Below are 12378 nucleotides of genomic sequence, written 5' to 3'. Positions count from 1 at the left end.
AGAAGATGGTTAAAAAAAGCTGGAGAAATGATCAAAGTCAAACCCAGCTATGCAATGGTCTGAGTTACTTCAGAAAACAAACAAACAAACAAAAACCCCACAACTATACCACATACTTTAGTCTTCCATTAAGGACTAATCTTAGAAAAGGCCCAAAAGAAGCAGCTCTTCAAATCAGTTGTCTCTCTGATGATTCATGTCTACAGAACCTGGATCAGAAACAGAAATGACCTTGCTGCTGAGGAACCAGGAACCAAAACTGTTCAGCTATCTTTAAGGATTGACCAAGAGACTATGTATGACTGTATCTTTAATGCCATTTAAGATTTAGCAGTGATAAAAATCTCTATATGTCACTACATTGGGCCCAGATTCGTCCATAAGACATTGCCACCCAGTACACGCTCAGGTCCTATCCCAAGGGACAACCATCATGACTGTTGTCCTGTTGCTGGTGGTGCTCTGCTCCTGAGTGACCCACAGACCTCTAAAGTCATGTGTAGTCTTTCCATTATCATTAGTACAATTTCTCCTCATGGAAAATTTTTCAGCTTTCTGAACTTTTCAGACTACTTGTGGTCGTCAGTTTTTATTTACAATGCAGCATTTTCATTTTATTTCATTTTCCCTCCTAAAATTTATGACAGATTCTAAACCACAGTTCTCTTTCCCAAACAATAATTAAATTCCCTTCCACATTTACAAAAAAAAATGATATATCAGGGTATGTTCAATTTTCATCAAAATTAATTTATAGGCACAAAGAAACAGGTTTATATATAACACAAAAAGTAATCTTTGTTTGCTGGAATTAGATGGTCAAAAGCTCTTTCCTGGAGTCTCTAGTATCCACAGAAGACAGATGTAATTGTTGCTATATAGAAAAGACTATTCATCTGCTTAATTGACTATGTCATATATATGCCTAAAAAATAAAGCTTGCTAATATTTTATATAGCCTCTCACTGTCTCCTGCTGGCATTTCCCTTAGAGTTTCTCCTGACATATGATGAAAATCTTTTAGAGGTGTCCTCATAGTTCACATAGAGAAATATTCCTGTGGCAGCAGATCACAGGGAAACATTGCACATCCATCACAGTACTGATACTGCAGTTACAGTGAAAGATGAATGATATTCATCAGGAAACACTTTGCTCTTTAGAAAACAACCTCCATCTTTGAGGGTGATCCACTACTAGTATAATACCAAACTTCTGCCTCCATTTGGTACTGTACTCACAAGGATTTCAAGTAAAATGTACTTACATCATCATCATCAAATACCATTTATTTTCTTTACAGCCCAAGCATGTTTAATTAGGTACTTGAGATAAGAATCACTCCACCTAACTAAATAAGGTTAAACTTAAAACACACAGTTTTTAAATACCAAATCACATCGGGATTAATTAGGGCTTAGAGGCCTCAGAGAGAGAGGCCTTTGAGAGCCTGAAGAGTACATTATAAATTTTGTTGTTTCTATGTTGAAGAAATATCATGTACTCATTTCCCACCAATTTATCTACAGTTGATTAATTTAAGATGCCACACATGACAATTTCTACTTTGAGGACTCCAATTTGCTCGTGAGAATAAAAACAGGACAGCTCCCCCAGTGCTCCCCCAAACCTTCTATTTTGTACTTGTCATCATCTAGGAACATGCAGTACAGACCCCCGAAGACATAGCCCTGCACTTGTGAAACGTTTCACTACAGTTGCACCAAGTAATCAATTGTAACTATCTGTCTAAACTAACATGTTTATAGGATACAGGCCAAAAGTGTCTTTTTAGAAAAATGAATATATTTTTATAGATGCTTCATCATCAACACGTACCAAATCCAATACATGGCAAATTTTTAACCAAGGATAGACTCGAAGTAATACATACTTTCAAGCAATCAAATGGCATCTAATAACGTGGAGTACTGCAACTATATGATTCAGAATCTAAATAATCTATTACATGAAACCAAATGTTTCACAAAGTGTAGCAGACTGGGACATCTTTAATGATCACAAATATGTTAAAATCCCTATATTTGTATTATGAATCTTCATGTTTTGCTGTTGGGCTGACCTGATAAAACTACAGAAGAATTAGAATGAAAATAGTGAATAATTCTAATGTTTCATACTCAACAGATAAAACTATATGAGCAACATATTTAGTGGCTAAGTGTCAAAAACAACCCTTAATAACCTGGAGACTTTAAGGAAAAACAATGTAGTTCTGTTAAACTAATCATTCTGCTGTTGACCCCTGTTACATCCAAATTCTTAAATAATGATTATCTGAGTTCTGTCAATTTAGAAGTAAAGCTTTTATCTAATTTGACCTTTTTTTAAACAAACCAAAAGTACTTGAAGAAAATTTACTCTGGTGTGCTTACAGTCTTGTAGGACCAAGGGTCTGATGTGCACATCATCTTATTCCTCTGTGCTCTATAGGGTGAGTGGTGCCAGGTCCAACCTGTTAGCAACTCATTATACGCAGTACATACAGGAAGGGCTGTTTCAAACAGGGAAAAAAGTCTGTGGTGCTTTTGGAATCTGTTTTCAATGCAAGAACACCCTGTGTCAGAAATGAGGAAGAGAAGAAGAAGCTATAGGGCCAAGACTGGGAAAGAGAGGAAGAAGGGACAAAGAGCTACCTCTTGAGTATGGTTTCTGGTGACGGAGCACCAAAATGAGCAGAAAGCAGAATTGATGAAATATTTCTTAGAGCCTATCAAATCAGTATTGTAGTAAAGTGACTCATATTACATTGTCTTCAAGTACTTTATGATCACATGGGAGAAAGGCACTAATCATCCCAGATCATCATATTCATGGCAAGAAGCAAAGAACTGGGTACATGGACCACACAAAAAGAATGACTAAAAGACAGTACTTTGCAAGATACCCTGCAGCTGTATCTGTCAGTTAGAAGTCTATCAAATAATAATAATACCAAAAAAATAATTAGGAAATCCCTTATTGTCTCTAACTATCTCATGTAGCATTAGGAAGATTTCTAACATCTGAAACCATGGTATCTTCCTGTTTCCGAAGTATAGGCTGAAAAAGGAAAACTGTCCTGGTATCTGGCAATGTGAGGGTTGCTGGAGTGCAAGCACCCCTCACGACAGGAGTAGTACAGGAGACAAACACATGCATGGGAAAGGTCACACTTGCCAAGCAACTTGCCTGTATGATAGAAACCTTCAGGTGCTCATCCCCAGGTGTGTAGCATGACTTATAATCTGTTCTTCAAAATCATGCATACACACCTCATGGCTGCATTGTTTCTCTGCTCATAACTGCTCAGTTGCTACACTGTCCTTGCAGCTGCTTAGAAATTAGGGAGGTTCTGAAATGAGATTTTAAGTAATCCAGAGTGAACACAAGTCATGGTTTCTTTGATTCTGTCCACAAACGACAACACTCTGTCTCCTTCACATTATTTTGTGACTTGAAGGTCTGTTGTTGAGGTCATACTGTGCTGTGAAACGCTGCACTGATCTTTTTTCTTACAGAGCTGCTCTTATAACTATTTTGAAATGCTGAACTTTACTTTGCAGCACATAAAACATGACTCTTGTCGTCCCATGACTGCGATGTTTCAGCTACCATGACTAGCACGGTACTCCTTCATCCTGGCTGCGTCTTTCATCCTGGCTGCATCTTTTCACCTGAAGTACCAAGATCTGGAGTTCCCAGGTATTTAGGGAGGTTATGAGAGTTCAGCAGTTTCTATGGGAAGCCACTTACGTTTTCTTTTTCTTTGGATCATTGATATTTACCTTATCCAACTGGACCTTATGTTTACTCACAGATTTGATCCAGTGGCACTTTGGGGTGAGAAGGCTCACAGCCAGCTTCCTTTCAGCAACCCAAACCCAAGGAGAGGCCATGAATGCCACAACAACTTCCTCTGAGTGGACAGTCTGGCAATGAAGCTTTTTCTAATGCACCTTTTTCTCAGATAAATGATTTTGTGATTATAGTTTATAAATAGCACGACTCTGCCACAAAATTGGTTTGCAGGGTCTGTGGAGCTTTTAAAGACTGGAGAGGGTTTGAACGAAAGAAACATAACTAATTTCATAAACTCTACACAGCGTTATTCCCTCCTGGTGAGGGGTAGAGAGGTCACTGTAATTAGGGAGTTTGTACTTCACCTGACCTCAGTGGATAAACTTATTAGATGTCGGATCACTTCACTTGCCCTTTTTAAGCCCTACAGAAGAGACTGCCTGGCACCTACACATGCGACTGAGCTCCAGCAGTGCCGTCACCGGCTCCCTTCTTGAGACAACCCTTTCCAGCAGTCTCGCATACCACATAGGTCTCGCAGTTCAACTGTCAGCCTCCCAGAGACCACTAAATAGTTGGCAGTCCAACAGGTCTGAGATCTTTCCTGTTTGGTTTTGCTCTATAAGACGAATAGTTAGTGCAAAAACATAGGAGACTTAAAGGATTTCACCAGCGGTGTTCACCACCTGGGTTTTTGTTTCTCTTGCTTTCTACGCAGTCAGCTGGCCATTATCCTCCAGCCATTTGGGAGTTAGTTTCCTCTGAAATACACATTAATGTCATATACTGGCTTTCATGCTGGAAAGAGGATGCATGCTGTATCCCCAGTGACTGTGGCAAAACTTCACACTGTTTCCAAATTTACCAGCGAGACAGTTCGAGCCTCCTTCTAAAGACTGATGTAAGCTACCAGAGTGATATTTCTGCGTTAAAGGAGTTATCTAGCTTCCCGACAGACTTTTCTTTGACTCCTATAATTCCCCCCAAATAGCACATGATCATGTATCATTTTTTGCTTTTAGTCTTGTCAGAAAATTAATTATCACCTGTATCTATATTTTAGCAGCTACTTATCTGTTGTTAATGGAAAAAAGATGTAAAAATTGCTTATTTCAGCCTACTTAAACTGCACACAGGTTTTGGCTCCTTCTCTTGTCCTTTTCTAACTCTTCTGATCTACTTATTTATTTATTAAGAAGTTAATCTCTTTACCTTAAAATTTAATTACAGTTACAACATAGCTGGCACAGCACAGAGAGGGATATAAATATCCTTAGATTCAGATCCCATATCAGAATTAGATCCCAGATCTCATCAATATTCTTTCATTTTTAACCTTGTTAAAAGTTTGTATAACACCACCACTATACACCCAGTTTTGAAGAACTTTATACATTTGACCATAAACATTCAGTCCAGGTTTATATCAGGAAACAAGTTTATATTTAGCAAGCAAGTTTATATTTAGCAAATCTCTGCTTTGGGCTTGTAAAGCTGCTTTGCTAACTTCAAACTACGTAAATCCAAGGAGAAGTACCTTAAAGTACCTATTTAATATAAAAATGTTTGTAAATAACATTTATTATTTTAGGAAGGGGAGCATTTATACTATTCAACTTTTCCAAACCAGCTTCTCTGATTTATTTATAGAGAGACTGAGGCAGGTCCAGGTGGTGATTGGGAACAATAGCTTAACACAAGTGCTAACTCTGCAGAGGGAACATCACAGAAAGTTAACTGCTAACGTTTCACTGGCAACTAATTGCTTCTGCTCAGGTTAAATAATTAGCAAACTGAAGAGTTCTGAATGAATGAATAATAAGGATATTTAAAAACAGCAAACAAATCACCTTTTAAGTTTTCATTCATCCCAAGAAATCCTGAAACAATTCACTTACAAGACTTACCCAAGGAGAACACAATTTCTTTTTCCAGTTCATGAGGTCAGGAAAATGTTGTTGGCAATCAAACAGACCTTTCATTATTAGTCTGTGTGATCTAGTAAGAATTTTTTCTTGAACGGTTTTCTTTTCCAGAACTGGGAAGTATTGGTTTCCTTCTCTCCCTACTAATGACTAAGGCACAGTGACTCTGCTACGCTGGTCAGAGGCAAGAAGAATGTGCGATGTCTCCCACAGAGATTCTTTTCTCTGGACAATTTAAGTGTGGCATGAAAGCAAGTCCTGTCCAGGTCAGCTTTAATAGCAAGGATGATTCTAGCCAGGGATTGTGGTTTCCCTCAAGACTTCATTTAAATATCTTGGGAGCACAAATATAAATCTCCATTAGCAGCTTGCTATATTTTAGTTTTCAGAACCAAAGCCCTAGTGTGCTTTGTAATGCAGAGGAACAGCTAGGATATTGAGAAATATTGCTGGTTTTAATTAATAAATCTATAGAAACAAAAATTTGGAATATTGTTTGAACAACAAATACAGGCACAACTAATGGCTCAATACCCCTACTTCTTTATTTTTCTTTGCTGCTAGGAAATCTAGAACTAGAAATGAATAAATCGAACACCAACAGTGCTGTCTTCCTAAAATATATATATATATATATTATGTTTTTGATTGCTATAAAAATGTTCCCTTGATGTCACTCTTCCCAGGAACTAGAACAATATTCACTTTTCCCTCCAGTCAGAAGAACTACTGCAGTTGCAGTACAAGCACATCTATCTTCTTAACTTCACCAGGTGTTTTTCTTTTTTCCTGTACCAATCCTTTTTCTTCATCCTCCTTAGAACAGGCTGGTAAAGTCACAATAGAGTAACAGGATAAAACCTATGCTCCACAGACATTTGTATCAGGTATGTGGTCTAGCAGATCACACATTTTTGCACCAGGTCAGGTGTGGGAATGACCATATCATCTTCCCATTTCCCAATGCACACCACAGTAAGCTCTTTATGCCAATGTTATGACTTTGTGCTGTTTTTATGCTAAATGCAGATTGAATACCTGATCCTTTCTAAAGTTTGAATGGCAGAGACCTCAAAGAAAGCCTGCCAGGACGAAGTTAATCTGATGATATTTCAGGAAAGAAATCTTATCAGCAAGTGATTTACACTACACAAGTGCTTTATGTCATGTGGTGCTCTGGATGAGGCATTAGGAGCACTAAGCTGGCTTCAGTTCACCACTGAATCCAAAAGCACACGTACTCAAGTTCAATATTCAAATGAACGTGATTGAAGATGCTCAGACACTAAGCATGTTTCTAAATGTACCCTTTTACCATTGTATACAATTACACCAATTTTATAACAGCTACAATAGTTTCTACTTGCTGAAAACACTGACTCCACGAAAGCTCTGCTTTCTTTGGACTTCCATATTGATTAACATAGTCTGTTTTCCTCTGCTACAGGAATACCTGTGTGTGCAAGAAAAATTCTGGCAAAGTCCTTAAAACATATGAGATTGCAGAGGTAAGCAGCACTGGGAGCTTGTCTGCCCAACAGTTCTTCCACGGCAGCTTTCATTGCATTCATTACAGTGTTGTATAAAGAGTAAGAAGCTCTCAAAGCAGTTAGTGCCAACACTGATGAGTCCTACAACGTGATGGGTCCTACACAAGAGCTCTCCCATGAGAAGCACACACAATCCCAGCTAGGTGACACTGCAATTACGTGGCGAGCAGTGAGAATGAGAAGTTTCTCTCTGGGGCATGGAAATTTCCCTTCTCCATGAGAAGGGGAGAATACTACTTTTTTTGGCAAAAACCTAGCCTAGTACAAGAACGGTCATTAAGGATAGCAGTCACGCCACCTAACTTCAGAGGCTGACAGTCCCTAAATCTGTGCAGGATGGCAAGGCTCCTTTTATAGTTGGTGGAGACCAATGGGTGTTTCTAGTTCACCGTTCCTCCCATCCCAGTGTACACAGATGTCTAAAATAGATCATGTGAGTCACACGCTACAAATATCTGTGTCTTTCCTTTGCTTACAAAAGGAATCTAGACAACAGATGCCTAATTGTTGATGTCCAGTGTTCATCCACATGAAATTCAGTCAGTCTGGACAGATGAGATTTGTTAAGCTATGCCAATTAAACACGAACATCTCTAAAACAGGAGACAGTAAACAATGGTCAGGCAAGAATGAACTGGATTAATGAACACCAAATGACTAAGGGCGTAAGACTGTCTGAATATGATCTCTCCCTTCCATTCTCTTTTTCCTCTCTTTCGTTAAAGGTGTATTTTGACTATGTAGGTAGAAAAGACACCCTCAAACCTCAACTGTCTTCTGGAAATACCAAGAATTTGGGAAAATGAGAGGCCTTATTATGAATACAAGCTGTACTAGAGGACACAGAGACAAAATAAAGCCTTAAGCTAAACAATGATACGTAGTTTTATTCCTTTTAGTTGCATTCACTTTTCTCAAAAAACTCTGTAACTAAGCTGAATTGAAAAACAAACAAACAAACAGGGTCACTAGCTGATTCTAATCCCTAGCTGATTCTAATCCTAAATATCAGGGTATTGCATCAATATCCAAGGGGTAACAACACGAGTTTCTCCTTCATTCCATGATCAGGTTTAAGAAGCTGCCAACAGGGTTATTTTTGAAAAGGGTCTCCCAGTGACCTCAGATTGTCACTCAAACCCTTTTGCATTCAGCAAATAGTGCAGAGTATTCCTGATGGGACACATAACACCATCCTTTCATATTTGCAAAGAATATTGGCCTTTACTTTATTAGCAACTTTCCAAAACCTCATTGGCTAAACATTTGAATAAACTAGCTAAATAATTCTCTTTCTTCCCACTTTATACAAGAAATATATACATAGGAGGTCACTGGGAGACCCTTTTCAAAAATATATATATATGCATCCAGGTGTGATTGATGGAGAGGTGTTTTGATTTCAAATGAAAATATTCAATTGTGGTATTCTTTGTAACTGTACTGCCTTGTTTATTGAACTAGGTTGCTAGGACCATGGTCCAAATAATTCAGAGGAAAAAAAATGAAGGAGCAAACAAAGCAACCGTGGTCCAAAATGACAATAATTAGTTGTATTTCTCCTTTCCTCTAAAGCAAGAGGGTCAACATGTTGGACTCCAAAAAGCACTTCTAAATCTAGACAGCAAAAAGGCCCATACAGTCATGGGACAGCAACAACCACTGTATGAGGCATATGTCTACAGATAATTGATCTTTTTTCCTTTCCACATCCTTCTGGAAAACTTATATAACAATAATTCTGTAATTTTCACTGAGTGATGTAATGCCACTGCAATATTTTCTTACATTTCATTTGTAAAATGTCTCTTAGTATTACCTTTTAATGACTCAAAACGGTATGTTCATATATTAGTTAAAATGTTTTGAGGAAGTTGTTCGGTCACTAATATCACAGCCTTTTTCTTTTTACTTAAGTAATAATGCAGTTACTGAAAATAAGCTTTGATTTAACGTGCATAGCTATTTATTTTACCTCTAAAATGAGCTACTCAGCAGAGAGGGAAGACTTTCAAACACCTTTTCAAGAGCTCCCTTGAGATGCATGTCAAAATAACAGTCCTCTCCAGCAAAAAATTGCTAAGAAGACCAACATGTCCACAGGGGACACCTGAATTTCTCTATATCCAATGCTCACATATTAATTGGAACTTGAATCTCAAGGAAAGAGAAATCCTATTTCATAATGTCTCCACATCCAAGCAGACAAATAACTACATCTGAAAAGCTGAGGGCCTAAAATAATTCGGAAAAGGAATAATTGTCAAGATGAAAAAACAAATCACTCCTTGAAAAAATGGTAACTCAGGCAAACACCAACAACTTTTTCATCTAGTGGAAAAAAATGCTCTAGGGAAGAAGTAGTAATACCATAGTAGAAATCATCGTGATCCCCAAATTAAATGAACACCTTCAGGGAAGTCAGAGTTGCTGAGATAAGAACATACCTATAATCATAGTCAATGCACAAGCAAAGCTTAAACAGCTTGATTCTACTTACACGTCTATTTTCATCTCAGAACTCTGAAAAACAGCCATCTAATAACAGATCCAATAAAAAGGATTTTCAATGAAGATGTTACTTTGGTAAGGCTACAAAATAAGCTCAAATCATAACAGGATTTGTACCCACACCAGAGAATAAAAAATGACTTCAAACTCTTCCTTTTCTCACACCTAAGGCTTTGTGCTAAGCTTAAGATAAAATTTGAGGGAAAGAGTAAGTAACAGCTTGGAGGTAAACAGACAATAGAATAAAATGGAACATGGCTTTAGTAAAGGTAGGTCATGTCAGACTAGCCTGATTTTTCTCCTTTGATAGGATAGCTGATTTTCCAGACAAAAGAACTGCACAGGGAGATTAGATTTTATCTGAACTTCAGCAGAACATTTGATAAGGTGTCACGATGGAGATTATTAGGTAAACTAGAGAGAAGGAAGATTAGAAAAAGAGCCCAAAGGTGCTGACTAAAGTTACTGTTTCAGATGAAATGCCAATGAACTGTGTTAAAAGGGGAAACTCTGGGCTGAACACAGGTTACTCCAATAGTTTTCCTCATGGATAGGTCTTGGCATTCATCTTGTTGATTATTTAACTTTGTGATTTCACCCCTAAGGTAGGGGTTGATAAGGATTGATCGAGAGCAGCCCTGCAGAGGAGGACTTGGGGATACTGGTGGATTAATAATTGGGTATGGACTGGCAATGTGCACTTGCAGCACTGAAAGCCAATTGCATCCTGGGCTGAATAAAAAGAAGCATGGACAGCAGGTCAAAGGATCACCTAGCCAGCAGGTGATTCTCCCCATCTACTCTGCTTTAGAGAGACCCCATCTGGGATACTGCATCCCGGTCTGGGATGCCCAACACAAGAGATATGGATCTGTTAGAGTAGGTCCAGAGGAGGGTTGTGAGAATCATCAGAGGGCTTGAACACCTCTCCTACGAAGAAAGGTTAGGAGAGTTAAGGTTGTTTAGCCCAAAGAAGAGAAGGCCCTGGGGACACCTTATAGAGGCCTTCCAATATACAGAAGGTAATTAGAAAAAAGATGGAGAAAGATATTTTACCACGGCCTACAGTGACAGTTTTAAACTGAAAGAAGGTAGATTTAGATTGTACATAAAGATAAAAGTTTTTATGATGAGAGTGGTGAGACAGTGGAACACAGGATGCCCATAGAAGTTGTGGATGTCTCGTCTTTGGAAGTGTTCAAAGTCTGGCTGGATGGGGATTTGAGTGACCTGATCTAGTGGGAGGTGTCCCTGCCCATGCCAGGGTGTTTGGAACTAGATGATTTTTAAAGATCCCTTCCAACCCCAAACATTCTATGATTCTATGAAAACAGATAGCTTTGCAACAGAAAACAAACCCCCAAACACTGTAAGAGCAAGAATCATGTGAATAGTTAAATACATCATGTCACTAGGCTCCCCTGCAAGGGAGAAGGCCTGTTTAATCTTAAAAACATGTAAGAACAACAGGCTATAAGATTGCCATGAACAGATTTAGGCTGGAAATTTTCTTAACCATCAGAATAGTGAGGTGATGGAAGTACCTTCTAGAAGAGTTAATGGAGGCTAGAAACCTGGCTAGTTTTAAAAGCAATCTAGACAGTTTTATGAAATAGATTTTATGATGCAGGGCCTAAAAAGAAGAGGCTATACTCATTGTGCTAGTTTTCTGTTTGCCCGAAAGACTTAAAAAGCTAAATTCCTAACTGTAGTTGGGCTGAAATGCCTTGGGGAAAAAAATAAAAATAAAAAAAATCTCCTAAGCTCTTCATATATTTTTCCAGTGTATCTTAGTATATTTACACAGGTTTTCAGACGGAAATAACACATTTGTCAATTCTGATGACAGTAACAGAAGTGTCTGAATCAAAAGCTAATGCTTTTCTTTATGGAGCATGTTAATCTAATCATATAAAACATTTATGCTTTTTTATTTTTTATTTTTTCAAGAAAGAATCAAAAAAGAGTGATTTGAGCAATGGTCTGGTTTAATACAGATGAGCCTCCTCTTGAAATCTGATCAAATGCATTTTTTTATTTTTTTTTTATTTGGAGAAATTAAGCACATTGACTTTTACTGAAGACCCTTTGTTTTTTCTTTGAGCTTTTTGCATATACATGCTACTAAACAAATTTAATAATTAGTAAATTAACATATAATTAAAATAAATATTGGAACTTGAATTTGTTAGAGTAGTTACATTTTTAAAATTTCATATCAAATACAATATTTTAAATTTATCATTCAATAAATCTACTTCATTAATGATGCCTTTATCTAAATCTGAACTTGGAAACCTGGAAAATTTCATCCAAAAATCAAATTTATAAACCCCAGCACATAGCCACCAGATGGTTATATAGTATGTCCAGTTTAAATCAGCTCACTATGATGCAACAACTGTGAATAATCAGATGTTATTTCCTCCCCTAGGACTTCAAAATCTCACTTTGCTGTTTTTCCATATGCCAATCATAATTATAGTGATACTAGGTAGCTATGGACTGACTCTACATTTATAAATGCATCTTCTTGTAGTATCGTATGGGTATCATACATTGAAACAAGCATTTAATGACAAACATATTAG

The 12378-nt window shown here is 37.6% G+C and overlaps 1 protein-coding gene and 1 long non-coding RNA gene across 2 annotated transcripts in view; one reads left to right on the top strand and one right to left on the bottom strand.

The window, feature by feature from the left end:
* NT5DC1 (5'-nucleotidase domain containing 1) overlaps window positions 1–12378 on the bottom strand; it is a 152556-nt gene that overhangs the window by 70369 nt on the left and 69809 nt on the right. The gene's annotated exons all lie outside the window — the stretch shown is intronic.
* The window catches only part of LOC118244122 (uncharacterized), a 38552-nt gene that overhangs the window by 12556 nt on the left and 13618 nt on the right, over window positions 1–12378 (top strand). Inside the window, exons 2-3 of the long non-coding RNA XR_004777462.2 lie at window positions 3567–3705; window positions 7174–7234. This is a non-coding gene — a long non-coding RNA (uncharacterized LOC118244122). The remainder of the gene's footprint in view (window positions 1–3566; window positions 3706–7173; window positions 7235–12378) is intronic.

The sequence above is a fragment of the Cygnus atratus genome, chromosome 3 (genome assembly GCF_013377495.2).
Source record: "Cygnus atratus isolate AKBS03 ecotype Queensland, Australia chromosome 3, CAtr_DNAZoo_HiC_assembly, whole genome shotgun sequence".
Lineage (NCBI taxonomy): Eukaryota > Metazoa > Chordata > Aves > Anseriformes > Anatidae > Cygnus > Cygnus atratus.
This window is presented reverse-complemented; position numbering and strand designations above follow the sequence as displayed.